We start from the raw sequence: 19,966 nt of genomic DNA, 5'->3' as shown, positions 1-19,966 counted from the left end.
AAATTATATATATAATTTAATATATATATATAAATAATATATATTATATATATATAATATATATATAATTTAATATATATATATAATTTAAATGTGTATGTGTGTGTGTGTGTATATATATATATATATATACACACACACATTTGTGTGTGTGTGTGTGTATTAGAAACAAATACAAATACATCACGAATCACACAACCAAAAAAGAATTTGGAACACCATGAGCAGATTTAGTAAGTAATGCTCTTATTGGGTTTTATACAAAACTGATAAACTGTAGAATACTACATCTGAGACTAATAATATACTGTATTTGTCTAACTGAATTTAAATTTTAAAAAAAATGGGGTTTCTGGGTGACTCAGTTGGTTAAGCATCTGCCTTTGGCTCAGGTCACGATCCCAGGGTCCTGGGATTGAGTTCTGCATCAGGCTCCTTGCTCAGTGAAGAGCCTGCTTCTCTCTCGGCCTGCTGTTCCTCCTGCTTGTCTCCTCTCTCTCTCTCTCTCTTTGTCTTTCTCTCTCTGACAAATAAATAAATAAAATCTTAAAAAAAAAAAGAGGTCCAAATGTGAAGACAGAGGGAAAAAGAGTTTACAACAACTGTAAGGTAACTAGCCCATAGCAGATTCGATTTCTTACATGATTTTCCTTTGAATATGAGGAAAAGTCATCTTTAGAAATTTTTTTTTTCATCCTGCCCTATAATTTCCATTTGTCACCCAAAACCATCAGTGAAATCTGGCACACTCCCAGTCTTCTGTGTGGTTCATATGGAGAACAAAGGGGCACGACAGTAAAGGGAAGTATGATTTGCCGACATCTCATGAGTACCTTTTAGTTCTTACAGGAACAAAGTGTTACCACTCAAGAAAATTGGATTAGGAGGCAAAATCTGGCTCATAATAGAGGTGGAGATGGCAAGAAGGAAAACATACTTCGGAGAATATTTGCTGGACATAAACTTGAGAATAGATATAAGACACCCTCCTTTTGACCCACATATAGCGGGATAAGAGGACAATTAAGAAGAAGGAAAACTGGCACCTGAGTTACAGCAATTGTACTGAATGATCTAGAATGTGACATCCTCCTAGTTCTTACTTAGAAAGGTACTGGTGATCATAATTAAGTGGTTTGGGTTAAAAGAACGGACTCTGGGCCCAGAGAATCTTTTGTTTTCTGCAAGCTGTTGTGTCAATATTTTTCTGAGATATTTTCATCTTTTCTTTGAGGCCTTTGCAGATGAGTCTTTGCTTATTAACCCTGGGATGACTGTGTAAAACTCTTTTCCTCCCACTGGGATGATCTGATTCATTATCCTATGTGCTTTTTTAAATAACTTCCTTCTCGAAGAATTAGCATTCTTGGATCCGACTGCTTTATTCTCTTGATTGTTGTGACAGTGGGAAACATTTCAAAGGTTCTCTGGCCAGAAGAGACTTTCAGCTAGAGTCCAAAATGAAAACACATCTAACACTTGGGTAGTGCCATTAAATGCTCTCCAGTAGTGGGTGCCGTGGCACCTGGGCATTCATTCCCACAGGACTCAGTCACTCAAGCCCTCAGCCCCAGTCTGTGTTGTCTACTGCTGGCTCATAGCTGAGAACCTCCCAGGGAACTGGCCTCATCTGCGGGAGCTGCCTTGACTCTGTTCATGTTCCTCTCCCTACCCCAGGTCAGCCTGCTTCAAAGTAGAAACAAAGGCCTGGCCCCCTTGCCTTAATTGGGACAATGTTGAAGGCCACTCCAGCTCCAGAACTCCTGCAGGATGGACTGAGGTCATGGCAATCAGGTGGGCACATCAGCTTCTTTCTCTGCCTTCCTTCCTTTCTTAATAAACATCTACATGCAAACATTCATCTCAGAGACTATTGCAGGGAACCCAATCTAATGACTAATATTATCAAGATTTAAAGATCACTTCGTTTCCACTATCTTATGGGTTAGACAGATCTACTGAAATTCATTAAAACCACTGAAATGTGTTAACAGAAATTAATAATTGGGGACGGGTCACCTGGGTGGCTCAGTAGGGTAAGCATCTGTCTTTGGCTCAGGTCATGATTCAGGGTCCTGGGATAGAGTCCCGAGTTGGGTTCCCTGCTCAACAGGAAGAAAGTTTCTCCCTCTCCCATTCCCCTCTCGCCTGCTGGTGCTGTCATGTTCTCTATCAAATAAATAAATAAAATCTTTAAATTAAAAAAATAATAATTGAGGGTAGATTCTCCCATTATGAAATAAATATCTAATTCATAATTATTTAAATATTCCTCAAATTCTTGGTCATTTTGCATTTAGCAATTTGTATATATTCATGTATAGTTCTTCTAATAATGAGTTCATAGGGAAAATATGAATTCAATAAATAAAATTGGACTGACTCAAGTTTTATTCAATTTTGAATATTTCATTTGTCCTCATTTTAATGCATAGCATTTCTAGATAATTTGAAAAAACTTGTGCATAACTTGCCTCTGCTTTTAGTTTCAAAACTTTAGCTTCACTATTAAATGTGAATATTTTTTTTTTTAAATCTCAAGAGAAGCTTCAAGTACAACTCTGAGTTTATCTGCCCAGCATCCCTTCCTGTGGAGAAACTCCCGTCCCTACAACCTATGGTCCTGATGGGGTGTCAGCCATGATACTGCTATACCCGAAGGCATGAGCAGTGATCCAGACTAACCAATAAGAGTACTCTATCCCTTAGAATTTCAGTTTATGAGCTAAATAGGGTGAAAGAGACTCTTCCCTGGGATGGATATACACATGATGGAAAGAATAAGGATAGAGCTTTGAACCTTCCTAGAGCCAACTTTTCCTCTTCAGGCCAAGACCTTGCCAACAGAATGAAGCCAGTGCCCAGAGAGAAGCAAAGCTGAAAGACAATAGCATCCAAGCCCCGGGTTACAATGGGTGGATACAGCTTGTCTTTGGGACTTCCCAATTATATAAGCCAATCAATTCTATTTTACTTGACTAGTAGTGTGAGTTGGGTTTCTGTCACTTCAAAAGATACCTGACACAAAATTTTACATCACCACCTTGCTACTCACAGTCATCCCTCCAAGGACTCAATTTCCAGCATCTCTTTTCTAAGAACAAAGGCAAGAGCCACTACATGCCACATGGAGCTGGGCTTTCCCAATCTTGCCCCCACCCTCTTCTGGCCCTTCTCCTTCTGCAGCCGCAGAAGTGGTACCACCTGCTTAGTGGTAGTCAGCTGATGCTTACGTTTACTCATAAAGCACCACTTTACCATTTTTGAACACAGAGCAGTTTCTATTCCAGAGATGTAAGTCCTGGTGTGCTACATTCTCTCTGACTTCATAATTTGTCTGTGTGCAAATGAGCTTTCAGACTGTGAAACTGCAGCCAAAGCACCACGGTTTCCCTGATAGCAATTTTCTCAAATTGCTGACATATTGCCTAGGAAAAAATAGCCTCTGGAGTGCTAAATTTGCAAACTTCAATCTGTTGAGGCAGCAAATATCACATGCTTCATTAGAATAGTGAAGGGAAGTCAGTCATAGGACAATTAATTATGGAAACCTGCCACTCAAGTGCCTAATAAGTAAGCATCCCCAAGACTCGGTGGTGCTGGCTTTTCATGCCATTTTCAATCCATTCCAAGAATCACAGTGACAAGATTAGCTCATCAAACTGGTGATGTTTGCAGCTCTAGAGTAAAATTATTCTACAAATGAAAAGCCCATGACTTGGGCTATAAAGCAAGTTTAAGTTGATGTTCAATGCATCTGTTCACTGCTGACATTTTCACAGGTGCTCAAGAAGCGTGAATATGGGGCTCAAAGAGAAGCACAAGCAGAACACACACAGTCAATCTCTCTTTGGTAGTCATAAGGGAAGCTTTGTAGCTTATATAAAGCATGATTTGTACCCTATTTGCATAAGCAATTCTCGATTACAGAATTACAGGATGTTAGGATCAGGAAGCACATAACAGATCATCTCATATAATTCTTTGAAATTGAGACTCAGGGAGGTGTAATGATTCACCTAAGATTTTACAGCTAGTGACTGACATAGCCAGGAGCACACAGGTCCATCTCCTTACAATTTGTCTGGAGCTACCTCACCACTTCTCTTCTGTAAACTGTTTCTTGACCATAAATCATTGGTTTGCTCCAACTTCTAGCAGTGATTCCGTTGCAAAAGCATTAGACCCAGAGTTAGAGTGCCAAGATTTAAGTCCTGGCCTTGATACTCTAGATTTATGATCTTGGTCAAATCAGGTAACCTTTCTGAGTTCCATTTTCTGCATCTTCATCTTTTCCTCTATCTCATGGGGCTGTTACTAGAATTAAATAAAATAACGCATAAAGCACTTTGGTAGTCTGTAAATCACTTTGCAAATACAATGTATATTATTTATAACCAAACTGTAACCATAGTTAAAAGAAAAAATCAATCATAGTAATCATCAATAACTATACAGTACCGTTCTTGGCATAGAATTGAGGTAATTCTTCCGCAAAGAACTTTCCCAGAGGGTGAATCCCTATCTACAAACAGTTTATATTCCAAAGAATAACAAAGGAACAAATGGATTTCTGTTCTTTGTCTAACTCATAAATGTCAGAGTTTTTTGCCTACAAAACAAAGATGTGATGAATCCGGGAGACTCTCGTTTAGGATGACTTTGGCTGTGGTTACCAGGAAGCCCTGACTCACAGTCACTTAACCAATAAAGGTAGGACAACTTTAACTAGAGTTTGTCAAGGTCCCAGTTCAGCTTCTTAGCAAATTCTCCTGATTCTGCCCCTCTTCATATATTGACAACTTCCTCGACTGGTAGCAAGATGTTGGCAGCATTTCCAAGGATCACATCCCAACAAGATAAAGTTGTAGAACAGGTCTGCACCTTTAGTGTCACGTACTTAAAAGCAAAGAAGATTTTCCAGTTGTCTGTGGCAGACCTGTCCCCGTATCTCTTTGGCCTGAAATGGATACCACAGATCTCCTCCAAATGGCTGAAGGTAGTCAGAATACATTTGCCTGAGTGGTGAAGGAGCCAGCTTTTCCTTGAGTTCAGGCTGTATGGTGAAGGGGTGGGTACTTAAGCAAAATAGGAAGGAGAGAAGCAAAGAATTCTGATGGCACACCTTCCTCATTGCTCTGTGGCTTCGTCATTAGGAATGCCTCCTAGGCAGCGAGTATTGATAAAGGTGATGGCCCTGATAGAGGCAGAGAGGAGCCTGTCTATTGGTACCAGTTCAGTCTCTAGGTTGTCAATTGTGAAACAGTGAGGAGCACCTGGAAACGAAATCAGTCGGGGTTTTGTCAGCACTGTTTCCTTGTTGTATGTTACTTTGCTGTGTGACGTTAGGGTGAGAAGCATGTTGGAAAACAGAAGAACAAGTTGTAAGTAATCAAGACAAGTTTAGTAGAGGGAAAAAAACAGGTTTTCAGAAATCTAGGAAGAAAAGCAGCATCAGTCTGGAAGATTGAGAAAAATAATTATCTGAGGTTGAGAAAATGTCATCAGATGGATCCATGAATGACATAGGAAATGTGACTGAACACATGAGGAAGGTCAAGCAAAAGGCAGGAAATCGGGGCACCTGGGTGGTTCAGTCAGTTAAGCATCTGCTTTCAGCTCAGGTCATGATCTCAGGGTCCTGGAATTGAGCCCCACATAGCGTTCCCAGCTTAGTGGGGAGCCTGCTCCTCCCTCTCCCTCTACCCCCCAGGGTCATGCTCTCTCTGTCGCTCTATCTCAAATAAGTAAAATCTTAAAAAAAAAAAAAAAAAAGGCAGGAAATCAAAGAGCAAGGTCAGCAGGACAGTCTTAATGGAGAAAGACAGGTTTCAAAACAGGTTTGTGAAAATGTAAAAGCCAAAAGAAACCCACTTAAGAGATAGATTTGGCTCTTGGGTTGCCAATCTATGACTCTCGGTAGAAGAATTCTGAAGAAATATTTGAAGATATATCTATTTATCTGATTTCTAATATTCAAATGTAGAAACATTTGCAGAAGCCTAAAGCTTGATCCTTTTTTTCTAAATCATTCCTGTCCTTTGTGTTAAGATTTTCCATATATATGATTCTTTTCCAAAAACCAATTCTATTGGGTTCTATTTCATTTGTATGGATTTCACATACAATATCAAATGGAAAGTTTCCCCAAACATTTTATGTTTCCAAGACTGATTCTCAACATAAGTAAAACAGATCCTATTCCTTAGCAGTAAGATTCTTAAACACCCAGGCAATTCCATCATCTTGTTTTCTTTTTATTCAAGTGGCAGTGGATCTAGCAGGAATTTAATGTGCTTTTGTTGCACCCACTGTATCAAAGATGGCTGCTTTCCATCTCTCTTTTTGGCATTCTGAGTGGTATGTGCCAGCCATTTTCAGAGAGAGTGGATGATTTCCTGCACCGTTTTATAGAGGGTTTTGCTTTGCAGCCATAGTGCTAAACAGTCATCCTGCAGCTCAGCTTTGCAATCTTATTTTTTTCTCATCCTATTCTTGCCCAAAAGTTGAATTGCCATAAAAGACAACTGAAGTTACTTTCTCAGCCATGTCAGGAGACCAGGGAGATGACTGCATGTCAAAATAAATCAGCGTTCCCAAACGCATTGAGACAGGGCAAATGTACCTGAATCTATTTTTGGCTGGTGAAAACTCTTACCATTTTTGGTAGTGTGAACAGTCACGCATATGCAGTCTCAGCTCGTGCAAACGTTGGCAGTAGCTTTGATTTGTTTCTATGGTTTCAAATCACTGCAGGTAACAGCCATGATGCAGCTTACAGTAATGTCTCCTGGTAGAACTCTGGTTGAGATACCCTCCTTGTCCAGCTCCCTTTAAGAAATACTAGCACAAAACCAGCAATTCCCATTGTTGGTTTGTGTTTTTTGTTGTTGTTTTTTTTAAGATGTTATTTATTTATTTGACAGAGAGAAATCACAAGTAGTCGGAGAGGCAGGCAGAGAGAGAGAGGGAAGCAGGCTCCCTGCTGAGCAGAGAACTTGATGCAGAGTTCGATCCCAGGACCCTGAGATCATGACCTGAGCTGAAGGCAGCGAGCGGCCCAACCCACTGAGCCACCCAGGCACCCCTGTTTTTTTTTTTTTTTAATCACTATTTTAAGTGCTTGATATTTCTTTGTTTATGGTATAGAGAGAAAAAGAGTTTGGATTAGGTTAGTGAAATATCTAAGTGCTAAAGAGGAATAATGCAAATTTTGAATTTCAAGATTGAAGCCTTAAGCCTCCTTCTATGTTATCTGGCTGATTCTCCCTACTCAATAATCATCACTGATATTTTTTATTAGTATTTTTTTATTTTTTTATTTGAGAACAAGAGAGAGCACAAGCAGGGGGAGGGGAGAAGCAGCAGGCAGAAGCAGGCTCCCCGCTGAGCAGGGAGCTGGGTCCCAGAACCCTAGAATCAAGACCTGAGCCAAAGGCAGACACTTAACAAACTGAGCCACCCAGGGGCCCCTATCATTGCTGATATTTAATGAGATCTCAATGCACCTGCTCCAGTCTTTCATTTGGATGGTATTTCACTATGTAACTACTCACTTTGGTCAGTTGAAAACATTTAAATGGAACATTACTAGATAAGTCAAATATCTAAGGTGATCCTTTAAAAATTTAAGGAATCACAATCAAAGTTAGATATATTCATTATGATGAGGGTTGCAAGGAAAAAAGTATTATGATAAAGATATGAAAAAAAAATTTTAAATTCTAGACCCACCACTTCCTGCCATAGTAAATTTGTGAGCAAATCTGAAGAATGGATACTCTACAAAAATAATTTATTTATTCTAAATATATATTTTTTTAAAGATTTGTTCTACAGGACTTTGACTAAAAACTCCTGTGAGACTTTCACTCTTCTGTAGTGGGTTGAATAGTGTCTCCCAAAATTTTAGATCCACTCAGAAACTTGTAAGATCATTTTGTTTGGAAAAAAAGGTCTTTGTACATATAATTAGCTCAAATGAGGTCATACTGAAGCAGGGTATTGCAACCCGAAATCCAATCACTATTGTCCTTACAAGAAAAGGAGCAACATGCAGAGAGACACGGGAGGAAGAAGTCCATGTGATAACAGAGGCAGATATTGGAGTGATATAGTTCCGTGACAAAGAACACTGAAGATCACCAGCAACCACCAGTAGCTACGAGAGAAGTGTGAAACAGACTCTCCCTCAAAGCCTCCAGAAGGAACCAATCTTATCAACACCTTGATTTCAGTCTTCTGGCCTCCTAAACTATGAGAAAATAAGTGCCTATTGTTTTAAGTCACCCAGTTTGTGGTATGTTGTTACAGGAGCTCTAGGAAATTAATAGAACTTACAGAGGACTGTGCCTGGTATATCCCACAAGGAGTCCCTGTATCTATGTTCCTAAGGCCTAGACTAAAATTTGGCCCTTTTGGCTCCTTTCTTTAAGCCTACAGCCTACTTTTAGCCACCAAGGTCTTCCACCCCCACAGAAGAATGACCAACTCAAATAAAAAATATTTTTCTTAATGTCTTGAGCATAGGCAGTCTTATAGTCCATCTCCCACCTTCATTCTCACTAGATTCCACCTTGACCCTGAAAGAGAGGATCCTTTCTAAATCAGAAGCTTCACCCATCCTAAGGCATTCTTATGATATCTGCTAAATGGGAATTTAGAGAAAGAAGGAATTTAAAGAGCAGTCCAAATTAAAGTAAGGGCTCTTATCTCTTAAAATTTTATTTCTTAAAAGGTAAAATTGAGGGGCGCCTGGGTGGCTCAGTGGTTTAAGCCGCTGCCTTTGGCTCAGGTCATGATCTCGGGGTCCTGGGATCGAGTCCCACATCGGGCTCTCTGCTCGGCGGGGAGCCTGCTTCTCTCTCTCTCTCTCTCTCTCTCTCTGCCAGCCTCTCTACCTACCTGTAATCTCTCTCTGTCAAATAAATAAATAAAATCTTTAAAAAAAAAAAAAAAAGGTAAAATTGACATATGACATCATCTTGATTTACTCTCTTGACAACTTTCAAGTATGCACTATAATATTATTAACTAGAGTTACTATACTGTACATTATATCTCATGACTAATTTATTCTATAAATGGAAGCTGATACCTCTTGACCCCCTTTACCCATTTCATCCACTCCCCATCCTCCATGCCCTCTAGAAACCACTCTCTATGAGTTTTGTTCTGTTTTGATTTTATTTGTTTTTTAGATTCCACATATAAGTGAAATCATACAGTATTTTTTTCTCTCTCTGACTTATTTTGCTTATCATGATACCCTCAAAGTCCACCCATGTTGTCACAGATAGCAAGATTTCATTATTTTGGGGGGAGCAGTCAAGATGGCAGAGAAGTAGCAGGCTGAGACTACTTCAGGTAACTGGAGATCAGCTAGATAGCTTATCTAAAGATTGCAAACACCTAAAAATCCAATGGGAAATCCAAGAGAAGAAGAACAGAAATTCTAGAAACAGAAAATCAACCACTCTCTGAAAGGTAGGACTGGCAGAGAAGTGAATCCAAAGCAATGGGAAGATAGACCCCAGGGGGAGGGGCCGGCTCCCAGCAAGCGGCGGAGCAACAGAGCACAAAATCAGGACTTTTAAAAGTCTGTTCCGCTGAGGGACATCACTCCAGAGGCTAAACCGAGGTGAAGCCCACGCGGAGTCAGCATGGCCTCAGGTCCCGCAGGGTCACAGAAGGATCGGGGGTGTCTGAGTGTCGTAGAGCTTACAGGTATTAGAATGGGGAACCGGCTACAGAGACAGAGCCAACAGTGGGCTCACAGCTCGGAGTTACCTTAAACGGGTCGCAAGCTCAGTGAGCTCCAGCGCCGCCAGAGGTCAGGCAGACAGGAGTAACTGGGCGCTGTTCTCTGATGACGCACTGAGGAGTGCAGCCCCGGGCTCTCGGCTCCTCCCGGCGGAGACCAGGAGGCCGCCATTTGTATTCCCGTCCTTCGGAACTCTACGGAAAGCGCTCAGGGAACAAAAGCTCCTGAAAGCAAACCCAAGTGGATTACTCAGCCCGGCCCCTGGTAAGGGTGGTGCAATTCCGCCTGGGGCAAAGACACTTGAGAATCACTACACCAGGCCCCTCCCCCAGAAGATCAACAAGAAATCTAGCCAAGACTAAGTTCACCTACCAAGGAGTGCAGTTTAAATACCAAGGAGAGCAGCAGAATTCCAGAGGAGGAGAAAGCAAAGCACGGAACTCATGGCTTTCTCCCCATGACTCTTTAATCTTGCAGTTAATTTAACTTTTTTTTCTTTTTCAATTTTTTTTCTCTTATTCTGCTAAATTTGTTTTAACCTTTACCCTTTTCTTTTTTAACATTTTTAACTAGTTTATGTACTATATGTATTTTTTCTTTTTTATATTTTTTCCTTATTCGTTTTCTTTTTTTAATTTTCTTTTCTTTTTTTTCTTTCTGAACCTCTTTTTATCCCCATTCTCCCCACTCACGATTTGGGATCTCTTCTGATTTGGTTAAAGCATATTTTCCTGGGGTTGTTGCCACCCTTTTAGTATTTTACTTGCTCCTTCATATACTCTTGTCTGGACAAAATGCCAAGGCGGAAAAATTCACCACAAAAAAAAAGAACAAGAGGCAGTACCGAAGGCTAGGGACCTAATCAATACAGACATTGGTAATATGTCAGATCTAGAGTTCAGAATGATGATTCTCAAGGTTCTAGCCGGTCTCGAAAAGGCATGGAAGATATTAGAGAAACCCTCTCGGGAGATATAAAAGCCCTTTCTGGAGAAATAAAAGAACTAAAATCTAACCAAGTTGAAAACAAAAAAGCTATTAATGAGGTGCAATCAAAAATGGAGGCTCTCTCTGCTAGGATAAATGAGGCAGAAGAAAGAATTAGCAATATAGAAGACCAAATGACAGAGAATAAAGAAGCTGAGCAAAAGAGGTACAAACAGCTACTGGGCCACGAGGGGAGAATTTGAGAGATAAGTGACACCATAAGACGAAACAACATTAGAATAATTGGGATTCCAGAAGAAGAAGAAAGAGAGAGGAGCAGAAGGTATATTGGAGAGAATTTCCCTAATATGGCAAAGGGAACAAGCATCAAAATACAGAAGGTGCAGAGAACCCCCCTTAAAATCAACAAGAATAGGTCCACACCCCATCACCTAATAGTAAAATTTACAAGTCTTAGTGACAAAGGGAAAATCCTGAAAGCAGCTTGGGACAAGAAGTCTGTAACATACAATGGTAAAAATATTAGATTGGCAGCAGACTTATCCACAGAGACCAGGCAGGCCAGAAAAAACTGGCATAATATATTCAGAGCACTAAACAAGAAAAACATGCAGCCAAGAATACTATATCCAGCTAGCCTATCATTGGAAATAGAAGGAGAGATAAAAAGCTTCCAGGACAAACAAAAACTGAAAGAATTTGCAAACACCAAACCAGCTCTACAGAAAATATTGAAAGGGGTCCTCTAGGCAAACAGAGAGCCTAAAAGTAGTCAATCAGAAAGGAACAGAGACAATATACAGTAACAGTCACCTTACAGGCAATATAATGGCACTAAATTCATATCTCTCAACAGTTACCCTGAATGTTAATGGGCTAAATTCCCCAATCAAAAGACACAGGGTATCAGAATGGATAAAAAAACAAAACCCATCTATATGTTGCCTACAAGAAACTCATTTTAAACCCAAAGACACCTCCAGATTTAAAGTGAGGGGGTGGAAAAGAATTTGCCATGTTAATGGACATCAGAAGAAAGCAGGAGTTGCCATGCTTATATCAGATCAATTAGATTTTAAGCCAAAGACTATAATAAGAGATGAGGGAGGACACTATATCATACTCAGGGGATCTGTCCAACAAGAAGATCTAACAATTTTAAATATTTATGCCCCTAACATGGGAGCAGCCAACTATATAAACCAATTAATAACAAAATCAAAGAAACACATCAACAGTAATACAATAATAGTAGGGGACTTTAACACTCCCTCCACTGAAATGGACAGATCATCCAAGCAAAAGATCAACAAGGAAATAAAGGCCTTAAATGACACACTGGACCAGATGGACATCACAGATATATTCAGAACATTCCATCCCAAAGCAGCAGAATACACATTCTTCTCCAGTGCACATGGAACATTCTCCAGAATAGATTACATCCTCGGTCCTAAATCTGGTCTCAACTGGTATCAAAAGATTGGGATCCTTCCCTGCATATTTTCAGACCACAATGCTCTGAAGCTAGAACTCAATCACAAGAGGAAAGTTGGAAAGAACCCAAGTACATGGAGACTAAACAGCATCCTTCTAAAGAATGAGTGGGTCAAATGATAATGAAAACACAAAAATCTGTGGGACACAACAAAGGCAGTCCTGAGAGGAAAATATATAGCGGTACAAGCCTTTCTCAAGAAACAAGAAAGGTCTCAGGTACACAACCTAACCCTACACCTAAAGGAGATGAAAGAAGAACAAGAAAGAAACCCTAAACCCAGCAGGAGAAAAGAAATCATAAAGATCAGAGCAGAAATCAATGAAATAGAAACCAAAAAACAATAGAACAAATCAACAAAACTAGGAGCTGATTCTTTGAAAGAATTAATAAGATTGATACACCCCTGGCCAGACTTATCAAAAAGAAAAGAGAAAGGATCCAAATAAATAAAATCATGAATGAAGAGGAGAGATCACAACTAACACCAAAGAAATACAGACAGTTATAAGAACATACTATGAGCAACTCTATGCCAACAAATTTGACAATCTGGAAGAAATGGATCATTCCTAGAGACATATAAACTACCACAACTGAACCAGGAAGAAATAGAAAGCCTGAACAGACCCATAACCAGTAAGGATATTGAAACAGTCATCAAAAAATCTCCAAACAAACAAAATCCCAGGGCCAGATGGCTTCCTGGGGGCAATTCTACCAAACATTTAAAGAAGAACTAATTCCTATTCTCCTGAAACTGCTCCAAAAAATAGAAATGGAAGGAAAACTTCCAAACTCATTTTATGAGGCCAGCATCACCTTGATCCCAAAACCAGACAAGGATCCCATCAAAAAAGAGAACTACAGACCAATATCCTTGATGAACACAGATGCAAAAATTCTCACCAAAATACTAGCCAATAGGATTCAACAGTACATTAAAAGGATTATTCACCACAACCAAGTGGGATTTATTCCAGGACTGCAAGGTTAGTTCAACATCCGCAAATCAATCAATGTGACACAACACATTAATAAAAGAAAGAACAAGAACCATATGATACTCTCAATAGATGCTGAAAAAGCATTTGACAAAGTACAGCATCCCTTCCTGATCAAAACTCTTCAAAGTGTAGGGATAGAGGGCACATACCTCAATACCATCAAAGCCATCTATGAAAAACCCACCACAAATGTCATTCTCAATGGAGAAAAACTGAAAGCTTTTCTGCTAAGATCAGGAACATGGCAGGGATGTCCATTATCACCACTGCTATTCAACATAGTACTAGAAGTCCTAGCCTCAGCAATCAGACAACAAAAGGAAATTAAAAGCATCCAAATCAGCAAAGAAGAAGTCGAACTATCACTCTTTGCAGATGATATACTATATGTGGAAACCCAAAAGACTCCACTCCAAAACTGCTAGAACTTGTACAGGAATTCAGTAAAGTGTCAGGATATAAAATCAATGCACAGAAATCAGTTGCATTTCTCTATACCAAAAACGAAACAGAAGAAAGAGAAATTAAGGAGTCAATCCCATCTACAATTGCACCCAAAACTATAAGATACCTAGGAATAAAGCTAACCAAAGAGGCTAAGAGACTATACTCAGAAAACTATAAAGTACTAATAAAAGAAATTGAGGAAGACACAAAGAAATGGGAAAATGTTCCATGCTCCTGGATTGGAAGAATAAATATTGTGAAAATGTCTATGCTACCTAAAGCAATCTACACATTTAATGCAATTCCTATCAAAGTACCCTCCATTTTTTTTCAAAGAAATGGAACAAATAATGCCAAAATTTATACGGAACAAATAATGCCAAAAATTTATTCGAGGAAAGACCTCGAATAGTCAAAGGAATATTGAAAAAGAAAGCCAAAGTTGGTGGCATCACAATTCCGGACTTCAAGCTCTATTACAAAGCTGTCATCATCAAGACAGCATGGTACTGGCACAAAAACAGACACATAGATCAATGGAACAGAATAGAGAGCCCAGAAATAGACCCTCAACTCTATGGTCAACTAATCTTTGACAAAGCAGGAAAGAATGTCCAATGGAAAAAAGACAGCCTCTTCAATAAATGGTGTTGGGAAAACTGGACAGCCACATGCAGAAAAATGAAATTGGACCATATCCTTACACCACACACAAAAATAGACTCAAAATGGATGAAGGACCTCAATGTGAGAAAGGAATCCATCAAAATCCTTGAGGAGAACACAGGCAGCAACCTCTTCGACCTCAGCCGCAGCAACATCTTCCTAGGAACATCGCCAAAGGCAAGGGAAGCAAGGGCAAAAATGAACTATTGGGATTTCTTCAAGATCAAAAGCTTTTGCACAGCAAAGGAAACAGTTAACAAAACCAAAAGACAACTTACAGAATGGGAGAAGATATTTGCAAACAACGTATCAGATAAAGGACTAGTGTCCAACATCTATAAAGAACTTAGCCAACTCAACACCCAAAAAACAAATAATCCAATCAAGAAATAGGCAGAAGACATGAACAGACATTTCTGCAAAGAAGACATCCAGATGGCCAACAGACACATGAAAAAGTGCTCCATATCACTCGGCATCAGGGAAATACAAAACAAAACCACAATGAGATATCACCTCACACCAGTCAGAATGGCTAAAATTAACAAGTCAGGAAATGACAGATGCTGGCGAGGATGTGGAGAAAGGGGAACCCTCCTACACTGTTGGTGGGAATGCAAGCTGGTACAACCACTCTGGAAAACAGCTTGGAGGTTCCTCAAAATGTTGAAAAAAGAACTACCCTATGACCCAGCAATTGCACTACTGGGTATTTACCCTAAAAATACAAATGTAGTGATCCAAAGGGGCACGTGCACACAAATGTTTATAGCAGCAAAGTCTACAATAGCCAAACTATGGAAAGAACCTAGATGTCCATCAACCGATGAATGGATAAAGAAGAGGTGGTATATATACACAATGGAATACTATACAGCCATCAAAAGAAATGAAATCTTGCCATTTGCGACAACGTGGATGGAACTAGAGGGTATCATGCTTAGCGAAATAAGTCAAGCAGAGAAAGACAACTATCATATGATCTCCCTGATATGAGGAAGTGGAGATGCAACATGGGGGGTTAAGGGGGTAGGAGAAGAATAAATGAAACAAGATGGGATTAGGAGAGAGACAAACCATAAGTGACTCTTAATCTCATAAAACAAACTGAGGGTTGCTGGGGGGAAGGGGGTTGGGAGAAGGGAAGTGGGGTTATGGACATTGGGGAGGGTATGTGCTATGGTGAGTGCTGTGAAGTGTGTAAATCTGGCGATTCACAGACCTGTACCCCTGGGGATAAAAATATATGTTTATAAAAAATAAAAAATAAATTTAAAAAAAGATTTCATTATTTTCTATGGCTGAGTAGTATTCCACAGATCCATTTATCAGTGGTCATTTAGGTCATTTCCATATCTTTGCTATTATAAATAATGCTGTGATGAACATAGGGGTACATATATCTTTCCAAATTCGTATTTCATTTTTTTCAGATAAATATCCAGAAGTGGAATTGCAGGATCATATGGTAGCTCCATTTTTAACTTTTGAAAATCCCCCATACAGTTTTCCCTAGTGACTGTACCACTTTACATTCCCACCAACAGCAGGCTATTGTCCTCTTTTCTCTATTTGCTCAATATTTACTTCTCATCTTCTCGATAATAGCCATTCTAACAGGTGTGGGGTGACATTGTGATTTTAATCAGCATTTCCCTGATGATTAGTGATGTTGAGCATCTTTCCATGTGACTACTGACCATCTATATTCTTCTTCAGAAAAAATGTCTATTCGGCTCCTCTGGCCAGTTTGTAATTGAATTATTTGGTTTGTTTGTTGGTTGCTATTGAGTTGTGTGAGTTTGTTATATATTTTGATTATTAATCAGTGGGGTTAGCATAATGAAGGTCCATGCAGTGATGGCAAATACCTGTTGTCATGGTTTTAAGAGAAAGGGAAAGGAGAGAAATTGATGACAGTGAATACAGATCATGCTTTTAGAAGGAAACTTCCTGCAAACACATACAAGGAATTTGAGTGTTAGTTGTTGAGAAAAGTAGTCGATACTTTTTTTTAAAAAAGCTAATTGGAATGATCCAGTAAAAAATGAAAAAATGATACTGTAGAACAAAGAAGAGTGAATTTTAGAATGTTTTCTTGGGCAGACAAGAGGGAATGGCATCTAATGACAAGTGAAGAAGCCAGCTTTCAGGAAGATGGGTAGTTCATCTGCAGGAACAGGTAAGAATGCTGAGGAGGTACTAATGCTTTTAAGTAAGTAGATGCAGTGGTGGAAGTCTATGCAAGTTTTCTTCTGGTTGGTTCCATTTCTCAGTAAAGGAGGAAGTATAGTCATCAGCTGAGCATAGGAGAGATGTTGAGATTTAAGTAAAATGAAAAAAGTCACCATATAATCACCTCAAAAAGAGAGATGAAATGGCCTTGGGATGTATAGAATGCTTACCTCATAGAATTAAGGACCCACTAGAGGTGCATGATCATAATTTCAAGGGAGACAAGGTAACTTGGTTTCATGTTTTTCCACCAGATCAGTTGCAGGTTCAGAATAATAGTGATTTGGACTTAACCAGAATGTAGTTTTGCCAAAAGAATAGCACAAAGAGAAGGGCAAAGGAATTCAGGGTGTATGCAAGAGAGGGCTTGTACTAACTGACCATGAAACTTAGGTTGGGAAATGAGAGAATAAGGATGTCAAAAAAAAAAAAAAGGGGGGGGGGCAAAACTGGAAATGGTGTGGAATTGATGGAAATGAGGATTTCAGTGGAGCCAAAAGATTGCTGGAATTAGAATGCTGGAAGGAGCCAAGACGCGAGATAAGAGGTGGTGTTCAGAGAGTGAGGGGCATGAAATTCAGATTAAAGAGATGCAAATATTGGTAATAATAAAAGTCAAGGGTATGATCGCAGCATTGAGTGACTTGAGGGCAAGACAAGAGCAGATCACTGAAGAGGAAGACTACAAAGCGCTGAATATCCAGGACACTGTGCACTGAAATCATCAAGAACTGAAACAAGAGTTGTGTAGGACTAAACAACTAAATGGCTCAGGAGTTAAAATTACAAAGAAATGAGGGGTATTGAGAGCAATTATGAGTCATATAATTTGATGATATGAGATCTAAAAACAGCAAGTTTCAAGGAAGAAAGAGGGAGAATGAAAGAGGCACTGGTGAACAAAGGAGACAAGACCCACACAATCTCAAGACCCAATGGGAGGAAGAAACAGCAACTGCTCTAGGGCAGTGGAGAAAGTCACATTTTCGTGAGAGCAAGAAGGTAAAAGCGATGTTTAAAATGTAGACTGAGGGCATAAATTACATAAACTACACTGTGGGCACTATGGAAAGGTTTCCAGAGTCGGAGAGGGTGGCAGAAGGACAAAGAGTCTACAGGTGATAGAGGGGGATAGGGAAGACTCAGGAGTCTGTGAAGTTTTATAGTACAAAGAGCATGACGGGCACCATGCTTTATTTGTCCATTCCTTTCCATATTCACGTTTTCTCCCTCTTTATCAACTCTCCCTATTACAGCAAGTGTGATCGTATAAAAATGCAAATTTGACCATGTCCTTCCCCTTCTTAAACCTCTTCAATGGTTTCTATTAATCTTAGTATGACGACTAAAATCCTTAGTGTAACTCACAAAACTCTGCACAAGCACCACTCCTAGCTCTCCAGACTAACACATGCATTTGCTTTGTGCACCCCAGTCATACTGTCTTTTTTAGCATTCTAAAACACTAAGTTCTTCCCTGTCTCACAGACTTTGTACTTCCTTCTGCCTAGTACTTCCCTCCACACACAAACCCCAGGTTTTGCCTACTTAACCCCCACTTGTCCTTCAGATTTCAGCTCAAACTGTCCCCAAGACAGGTCAGGTTCTCCTGTTTGATGATCTCATAGAGATCTTTGCTTTCACAGCACTTAAAATGGTTAGAAATTATGCATTAGTGGTAATCTGACTCACATCTTTCAACCTCACTAGAGTAAATCCCATGAAGACAAAGATAATATCTGTTGTTTTTACCATGGCATGCCCAGAATCTCATTAACCTGATGCTCAGTATATGTTCAATAAATATTTATTAAATGACTTGATCTAGAGGACACCGTCTCCAGCACTACAATGAGACAAATTATCATTAGCCTTAAACCATCTATGTCAATGTTCCTCCTCCTTCTTGGTAGAGGAATCTGATGTCAGAGAAACATTAAAAATAAGATTTCAGCTTTCCTTAGAAAAGAAAATTTCTTAGTATCTAAAAAGCTATTACAAAAGAATAATGAAAATATTAACACAGCAATAGAATAATGGAGTAAATACATGACAGGTACTTCATTAGCAAAGAAATACAAATGGCAATTAAACACACAAAAGATTAACTCCACTAATAACCAAGGAGCATGGAAACACAATCTATGCCATTACTGCAGAGATAAGAACTACATATATTTTTATTGAAATTACTGTCAATTTTTTTAAATGATTAAGAATTACTAGTAAACATTGACAGTTTTTACATGTAGAAATAAACAGAGAAAGAACTTCATTGCCTACTAATGCTGTCCTGGGAGTGGTCTGGATTGCCTGCTTACAAGACTTTAAAATTAATTAATTTTTTTAAATGGATGAAATGAACAAAGCACCAACAAAATAGTAAGGAATTCCCAGTCCAAAAGAAAAAAGAAAAGAACAGTTTAAGAGAGAAAAGAACACATGAAAGATGTTTTTGCCAAAACATGCTGTCCTTGCTCTTTGAGGAAGTTATCACCAGTTAGATTTATAAGACCACAAGGCCAACACCCAGTTGAAGCTCACAGAGCAAGACCATGTCTTTGCATCCATGTATCCCCAACACAGCATTAAATCTCACTCAGAGTAGATGCTTAATAATACCTTTTGGTATTTGAATGAACAAGCAGACATTCAAGCCTATCTTCAATCTTACTTCTTCTATTTTAATACTATCATGTGGTATTTATAGTAGGGCTTCTGTCCTGACATATACTAATGCTAAAATATATCATCCAAAATTCTTTAAATGTAGTTCTATCACAAGGCTCCAGAATTATCTACATTTATTTATATAGGTATCCAGAAAAAAGTTGATTTTCCTTTTTCATGAATAAAGGTTGCATATACAAATGACTAGATTTCAAATTGGAGATGTTTTGTCAGAATAGTTTATACAGATGGCTCCCAATTTTATAATGGTTCAATTTAACAAATTTTCAAATCTTCAATGGTGCAAAAGTGATATGCATTCAGTAGAAACTATACTTCAAATTTGGGATTTTGATCTTTTCCTGGGCTGGTCATATGCAGTATAATGCTCTTGTAATGCTGGGCAGCTCCCAGTCAGCCACACAATTATGAGGGTTAGCCCAACTGTAGGCTAATGTAAGTGTTCTGAGCACATTCAACGTAGGCTAAACTATGATGTTTAGTAGCAAAGGTGTATTAAATGCATTTTAGCCTTAGAATATTTTCAACTTACAATGGGTTTATCAGGGCTTAACCCCATTACAAGCTGAGGAAGAACTGTACTAGCTTACACTCTCAATACTATCTTAGAGGTTAGAATTAGCAAAAAGACTGCTTCAAGATAATAATACAAATTAGATGTATAAGTTTATAAAGCTGTCAATGCAGGAGGCAAAGAGACCCCTAAAGCAT

At 39.0% G+C, this 19,966-nt stretch overlaps 1 long non-coding RNA gene across 1 annotated transcript in view; it reads right to left on the bottom strand.

Moving 5' to 3' along the window:
• The window catches only part of LOC131815347 (uncharacterized), a 107,655-nt gene extending 96,659 nt beyond the window's left edge, over positions 1-10,996 (bottom strand). The window contains exon 1 of the long non-coding RNA XR_009347669.1: positions 9,790-10,996. This is a non-coding gene — a long non-coding RNA (uncharacterized LOC131815347). The remainder of the gene's footprint in view (positions 1-9,789) is intronic.
• Between the last annotated feature and the right edge of the window lie 8,970 nt (positions 10,997-19,966).

This window comes from Mustela lutreola, chromosome 14, assembly GCF_030435805.1.
Source record: "Mustela lutreola isolate mMusLut2 chromosome 14, mMusLut2.pri, whole genome shotgun sequence".
NCBI lineage: Eukaryota > Metazoa > Chordata > Mammalia > Carnivora > Mustelidae > Mustela > Mustela lutreola.
This window is presented reverse-complemented; position numbering and strand designations above follow the sequence as displayed.